A 7,982-nucleotide genomic window follows, 5' to 3' on the forward strand; every position below is an offset into this window, starting at 1 on the left:
AAATGCCACAAAATGCACAGAGTTGCTGTCCAGAGAAAACTACATATCTCCAAATGTGATGAGCATCCCAAACAGACAAGGCAGTTTTTGTGTCAAAAGTGTGTGATTCACTCTTTCTTTTCTTAGTTCATTTTCAAAATCAAGGCGTCAACCAACATAAAAATCTTCTTATACATCACCTAAACCTGTTAGACAGAAGATCTTTAGGTGTTTTCTAATCTGTATCTATGACACAAGTTAGGAATTAATTGACGGCATGAAGAGAAGGCTGCATCATATTCCAAATGAACACCTTAAATTCAGCCTTTAAAGATAAATTCATACAGAAGACAGCTCCTGTTTGACACTACAAGCATTTTGTGAATGGAAAGCAGAATGCAGCTCAAACACAGCAAACAGCAGCTGCACGAATGCCACCTGTGTTTGTATTGATCACAGAGTCTGCATCCATACAAAAATAAAACGTAAAGTTCTGTGCCTTAGAAATTAAAGTGGCTTCGCTTGTTATTTGTGTTTCTTTATAGTTATACAGGACACTGGAATGCATCAGGGGCAGACAAATTGCATAAAGAAACAGGGGTTTTGATGTTTGATAGAGGAGAATGGGGATAATACTGGGAATAAAGCATGATAAGAAATGCAGTGATTATTTTAATATGCACTGAGACGTAGAACAAGCATTTTGTATGTGTGTGTTTATCGTTTTGGTGATGGTGGTGGTGGTGGTGGTGGTGGGGGGGGATGGGGGGTGCTCAGACATCTGTCACAACAATTCACATCGTTATCAGTTTCCCTTTGTTTTCACCTTGAAGTTTTGGGAGAATGCGTTTCAGGCATATGGCGCCCAACCCCACCCTCTTCCACACACACACACACACACACACACACGCACACACGCACGCACACACACACACACACACACACACACATTGGTATTCCGTACAGTGCAGCAGCAGGGAGCCACCAAAACTGTGCTGGCATTATCGAATTTCACTCCAAATAGGTATTTACGCCATGCATCATCTAGTGACAGTAAACATGTGTGCCAAACTGATGCTAAGTGCATCTGAATTAGTGTGAAGGGCTGTGGAGATAGCATCTGAGTGGGCGCTGAGCGAGCGAGAGAGAGAGAGAGAGACAGCCGGAGTGAGAAGGAGAGCGAGAGTGACAGAGACAGACAGACAGACAAACTAAAATCTGGGGAGTGATTCCTAACTAGTATGGAAAATGGCTTTTGTGGGTGACAGCAGCTGTGCAGGGCTCTAGAGTGAGAAAAGCTGTGATCTGAATACAATAAGACAATTTATCAGCAGCTCTACTTACGACAGAAAGCTGTTATTGTAAAAGATTTGAGCAGAGATGTGTAACTTAAATGATTTCTATATAGCTTTAGTGGATCTGAAGCTTTCTCCTCCATGATTCTTGATTCTGTTCAGAATTGTTGTCCAGGATGTAAACTACCGTTCAAAAGTCTGGGATCACTTAGAAATGTCCTTATTTTGAAAGAAAAGCAGGTTTCTATTCAATGAAGATAACATGAAATGAATGATAAATCCAGTGTAGACATTGTTAATGTGGTAAATGACTATTCTATCTGGAAACAGCTGATTTTTAATGGAATATCTCCATAGGGGTACAGAGGAACATTTCCAGCAACCATCACTCCTGTGTTCTAATGCTACATTGTGTTAGCTAATGGTGTTGAAAGGCTCATTGATAATTAGAAAAGCCTTGTGCAGTTATGTTAGCACATGGATAAAAGTGGGAGTTTTCATGGAACACATGAAATTGTCTGGATGACCCCAAACTGTTGAACAGTAGTTTATGTAAAATATTTTATCTTTGAAATCAGGTTTTCTTGAGTAAAGAGCAGAGCAAATTAAATTCCTGTTGGGAGCTCCTTTAAAATGGATTTGTATTGGGCCATGTTTGGTGTAAAAAGGCTGCCATAAAAATTCTGGTCATATTTAATACGTTAACATTTGGATTTCCTGCTACTAAGCATGCAGGTAAGTGGAACCTTAGAAATGTTTCATACTGGCTTCTTCCAACGATAAAATAACAAAGAACAAAAGAAGATCTACCATATATTTGAAATTTGGCACACAGGAGGAGTTAAAACTTTTGGAGACTTTAGCGAAGGTGGACTTCTGCTGTGATTTGAACGATTTAAGATTAAACACTTTGTACATATTAAATCCATATTTTCTTTCAGCTTTAAATTCTGGACCAACACATCTGTGTGAGTGACTATTTCACAGATATGTTTTTAGTGAACTGGTTGACTACTTGTTTCATCTCTGAATTTCTTTTCCTTAATGGCTGAGGTTCAGGCTGATTTGTTCTTCTCTTTGTGTTAAATTCTTTTCATTTTGCTATTAGAGCAGCGGGTGATGTAGCTTTCATACCGATGCTGTCAGGTTTTGCTGTGTTTTTGTTTATGTTTTAAAAAGAAGTAAAGCCTTATGAAAGAAATCCGACAAGAAAGTTGCAGACTTATCATACAATTAACGTCAGAATCATAAAGATGTGAACATAACTGAACAAACACAGTGAGAACACCAAGCTCTACCTGAAATGTTCTGGGCTTGAGGCAGCTCTTTGGTCCAGACCTCTGCTTCCACCGTGACCTACTGACGTTCAGCTGGAGAGGAACGGCTCACCAAGTCTCCTCCAAACTCATTTTCTGCACAGAGGGAGGAAGAAGACAGAGAACATGCATCATTAAAATCATTTCCAGAACAATCACATTCACACACAGCCATGACAGGATCTGAAATTTCCTCTTCTCCTTTGACTCCCGGCTCATGAATAGTCATATAGCATCAGCTATGCAGCACACACCAAAGCGAACGCTGATTTCCGCCATAACGACGGCCGCTTGTCGTGTGCGATAGGCTTGGCAACATGGGGTAATTAGCTAGATCTATCATCTGCTGCAGGAAGTGGGGACAAATATAGCTAATGATCCGTGCCTGCCTCCATGATTTCTCTCCTCAGCTCTCCATCCTTCGCTGAGCTAGAGGAGCAGAGAGGAGAGGAGGGAGAGAGCAGAAAGGTGGGAGAGGAGTGAGTGAAGGGGTCCATGTCCCACTTTGTCAAAAAAAAATAAAGACAGAGAGACAGAAGAGATGGAGACGTGAGTAAATGCAGCCTGTGTGCTCTGCCTGTTATTCTTTCTTTCCATCCGCTGCGGCTAATTGAGAAAATGTATGGGAGAGAACAGATGAGGTGTTGATGGTGTATAGGGACCATCACAGAGAATGAAGGCCCCCATAGGGAGCACACCAGACGGCCATAACGCGCACGGACACACACACACACACGCACACACACACACACACGCACGCACACACACGCAAGTCATTCCCTACCTATCTCAAAGCAGCTTCAATCAAAACAATAGCTCATCCCTCAGGACAAACACAACCATGGGCGTACAGCGGAGGCTCGGTGTGCATGTTGTGTGTTACGTAAAAGGAGTGCTGGTGCTTACATGCATAAACGGACTTTACTTTGAACCAGCAGGGGGTCTTTTTACCCTCCATATCACACAAAGACACACACACAAGCGCACACACATACCTTTGCTTTGCACTTTTTTTGGTATGTTTCCTTTGTAGTGTGAATAATAAGCATGGAAACAGTGTGAGTGGGTTGTAAGGGGACAGCGCAAACAACTTTGAAAATGGCTATTAACGGGAAACCCTAATGTGAAACAATGGGACACTCAAACTATATTTTTATTTTATGACTATGGCCCTGCTGTCTTTTGTTTTATGAAAACTGCATCAAAGGCTGGTTTGTATTTGATTACAGCCACTGGGGCACCCCGAAAGCATTTTCATTCAGAAAAAATTGCAATAAAACAAAGTCAAAGTGAACGCAGCCATGGGTAGCTGCTGCCTCTGTATGTAAAAATGCATAACTTCAGATGAAACATTTGCTCACGAGCTACGAGGAACGCTCAGATGTTTCTTAAGTGCATTTGACAAAATCCAATGTAGGTTTTGAGAATACTCTCAGGGAAATTATGTGACATAATTTCATCCACTGCTTCCCCATAAAATACAATAAAATTCAAGCACCCTGAACACACGCGCACACACTCGCTCTACCACACACACACACACACACACCTGGCCCCTTGGTCTGTCTTTATAATCACAGTGTAAGTGATGGGTCTGTCCTCTGATGAAGGTCTTCATGTGGAGGCTGATGACAAATCACAGCTTTCTGACTCTTCATCGGGCACAGCCCACATCCCTCTTGTATGTGTGTGTGTGTGTGTGTGTGTGTGTGTGTGTGTGTGTGTGTGTGTGTGTGTGTGTGTGTGTGTGTGTGTGTGTGTGTGTGTCAGAAAAGAAAGAGGGAGGTGAGAAAAACAAGAAAGAGTGAGAGAAAGACAAATGGAGAAGGACAAATGATAAGAGTGTAACTTCAGCAACACCATGAGATACAGCAGCACACGGAGTACAATGAGCCCGTGTGGCTCGTGTGTTTGCGTGTTTACGGTATTCCAGTTGAAGAGCCGGTCTGCAAGTTTCAGCACCAAGGACAGTGACAGACTCCCACAAAGGAAGAGCCGGCCTTCAGCTGCAGGGAAACACAGGCAGGCAGGCAGCAAACCAACGCATGCACAGGTCTTACACATCACACATGTACACAAAGAAGTCCTATTCTTCACCTTTGTTACAAGGGAAGAATGTATAACCAAGGACTGCTAGACTCCACAAATAATCCTACAAGCATGTGTGTGTGTGTGTGTGTGTGTGTGTGTGTGTGTGTGTGTGTGTGTGTGATTGTGTGGTTGTGTCACAGTCTATTCCTTGGAGAAGAAGGGGAGCATGCCCATGCTTTACCAGGCTCCTATATCTATCAAAGCCAGGGGTACACAGTGTAAATAGCCCAGGAAGACTGTCTGCTCTGCCACACACACACACACACACACACACACACACACACACACACACACACACACACACACACACACACACACACACACACACACACACACACACACACACACTCACTGTAACGAAGCTCTGCTATATGGCTGAGTACACTGCAGCATGGGAAGTGAGCTGTGATGTCCGCTGCAACATTTTCTGTGACACATACTGCACATGACAGGCGTTTTATACAAACACACACATCTTATATATAGAAACACACATATGGCAGATGAGGACAAGGGGGCGCACACAAATAAGCACATATTACAAGAGAGACACATGCTTTATTCATGTGATGCACACACACACACACACACACACACGCACACGCACAGAGCAATCTCCTTCTCCCAGGCTCTGAGAGTGACTGGGCTGCCTGACCTACATTCTAGCAGATATGTATACAGGCAGAGAGGAGATGAAATCTAGCTCTCTGTTGCTCTCCCTCTCTCTGTTCCATATCCTGTATTCTTTTCAGTGCCTGTTCATTGCCTCCCAGACACACATTCATACATACACACACATGCGCACAGAGGAGGTGAAGAAGCAGCTATGATTTCTCGGCCTGAATGTCCTCGTGCTGCAAATGAAACAGGAATTGTCAGAATACGGCGACATGTGTGTGATGGGTTCCAGAGGAAGGTGAATGAAGGATTGCTGCATATTCTGATTCGCATCTGCAGCAGAATAACATATCGAGTTTTTTTTCCTCTTTATGTGTGTAAATAAAATATTTATATCCCCAAAAGTACAGTGAGTCAAGCATACATTAAAAACACAGCTTCTCCCAGACACAAATGGCAAGGTGACAAAGGGGAGGGATTGCATGCAAGAAAAGAGCAAGAGAACTTGGCGATGAGAACTGAAATTAATGTATGGCTGTGTACAAATATGTGTTTATTGGGGATGGGATCGATTTGATAATAAAGCCAGCTGGCCTCACTTCACACTGCTCTTGAATTTAATGCCTCCTCTGGACAGCAAACACACACTAAGATAAAAGGCACAAATAGGATTTTCTAACTTACGTGATATTCCATGTCAACTAGGAATTCCCAACTAAGTATTTTGCTAATTGTTGAAAGGCTATATATGATGGAGAAAAGCTTTAAATATTACAGCAATTGCATACTACTTATACTGTAGAATTGCAGCCATTTTTACAGAAAGGGGAAGTAAAATGTAATTTTATTTTTAATTTCAAGCTGATACACAAAGCACAGAAGAGTCAATCTATAATTGTGGGACTTTTTGTATCACAGTCGACATTTTTGCCGTTTTCAGGCCTAAAATCAACATGGACGCCTAAAACCAAACACCACATGGCATTTTAGAGAGAGATTCTTCTAAATATTATATATAAAGTTGAGTAAAATTGGAATTGAAAGTTATTTCTAAAGATATTGTAGTAAACCTGTTGACTACTTTACATTAAATAACTCAGAAAGCCTTGGAGTCTGACCAGTCTTTTCTTCAGGAGGAAATGACATCATGTGGAGCAGGTCATGTGATCTGGAATAAACACACTTCCTGGAGAGGCGTTTTTGTAACGGGGAACTTAGTTGAAAGGGATTTCTCAGACACAGATATAATTTGTTATTTTCCATTGAAAATTTGAAATATTGCCAAAAAGAAACATCTGTCATGATTATCTCAACTTAATAAAAAGAACAAAATCCAAACTATTTCTGAATCAGCTCATTTTATTATTGTTTAGCTCATTAGAAGGAGGTTGTTATTAAATTCAGACAGTTATTTAGTTGACATTTTAGTGATATCCAGTCATTTTTTATTAAGGGATTGTTTCCATAATAAGTACGGTAATTATGGAATTTGGAAAGACATGATCATAATGAACATAAAAATCACTAGTTGTTTTTACTTTTACTAAAAATGTATGCAAGATATATCCCATGGACTTCAAAAGTTCCTCAGTTATAGACCGACCCATAACTATCTGAGATACAGTATTTGTAGGTAGCTTTATGAAATCAATAAACTTGTCCAATAAGTTAGTCAAAACTATAAATTTAAATCCCCAAATCACCACCATGTAAAAGTAGCTATAATTCGATAAACAATTTTCCTATACCGCTAATATTTAGGATTTAACATAATGATTCATCTTCTACCAAATCTGGCTGGGTTAGTGAAAAACATTTGAACTGACATGTTGTTAATATAGCAGGGCAGCTTTGTATTTGCTCTGCTGTGCATAAAGGGAGATCCACTGCTGTGGTTCATATTGACTATCTGACTAATTTCTTTGTTATTTCTGGGGCAGTTCATACAGAGCGTCTATGTCGGAGCCCTTTCTGTGCCCAGCCAGCACAGAGGTTAGTAATTCAAAAGGTTCTCAGTATAAAAAAGACCTGATCCCCTACATCCTTAACTAAACCACCAAAACCCTCTAAATCCCAGTGTGGCATTACACTGACCACACTGTCAAAACAGTGATACAGCAGAAACCAGCAACAGAAATCCCATGACCCTGAATCTAGACAACTTTAATGTTACAGGATTTTTTTTCAACAAATCCTCTTCCAGGTGGAGAGAAAGCACAAAGCACTGTATGTGAACAGCTTTTCTTGCAGCAAAACAGTTTTTACTGTTGGTTTCATTACAGAAATAAGCCAATATCTCATTTAAAAGTCTGTTATTGTAGTGTTTCTGTCCCTAGCCTATCTTAGCAGGGCTCCAGTTACATTTCCTGATACCTAACCTAGAATAATTTTAATTCATATTTATGTTGATGTTTTTGAGGAATCATAACTTTTATGGTGCTATGTTTGCATGCGTTGTCTTTGTTTTTTTTTACGTGCATTGTGCATTGATGCTGGGTCTGCTGCTACTCTGATCTGCTTCTGCGACCACCTTTACTTTGTTCAGTGCAGCATCATTTCTTGAGCTACAACCACAGATTCAGATTCATTCTCATGCTTCTAAAAAGTGCTTTAAAGAGGCGACAGTGTGCTTGTGGCACCAGATAGTTGGTTGATTAAGTTTACTTCACCACTGCTGCTCTGT

The 7,982-nt window shown here is 40.9% G+C and overlaps 1 protein-coding gene across 6 annotated transcripts in view; it reads right to left on the reverse strand.

The window, feature by feature from the left end:
* myt1lb (myelin transcription factor 1-like, b) overlaps positions 1–7,982 on the reverse strand; it is a 123,360-nt gene that overhangs the window by 81,925 nt on the left and 33,453 nt on the right. For all 6 annotated transcript variants that reach the window (XM_051950994.1, XM_051951010.1, XM_051950992.1 and 3 more), the window contains exon 2: positions 2,573–2,686. The gene's annotated coding sequence lies outside the window, so the exon portion shown is untranslated. The remainder of the gene's footprint in view (positions 1–2,572; positions 2,687–7,982) is intronic.

The sequence above is a fragment of the Acanthochromis polyacanthus genome, chromosome 1, assembly GCF_021347895.1.
Source record: "Acanthochromis polyacanthus isolate Apoly-LR-REF ecotype Palm Island chromosome 1, KAUST_Apoly_ChrSc, whole genome shotgun sequence".
NCBI lineage: Eukaryota > Metazoa > Chordata > Actinopteri > Pomacentridae > Acanthochromis > Acanthochromis polyacanthus.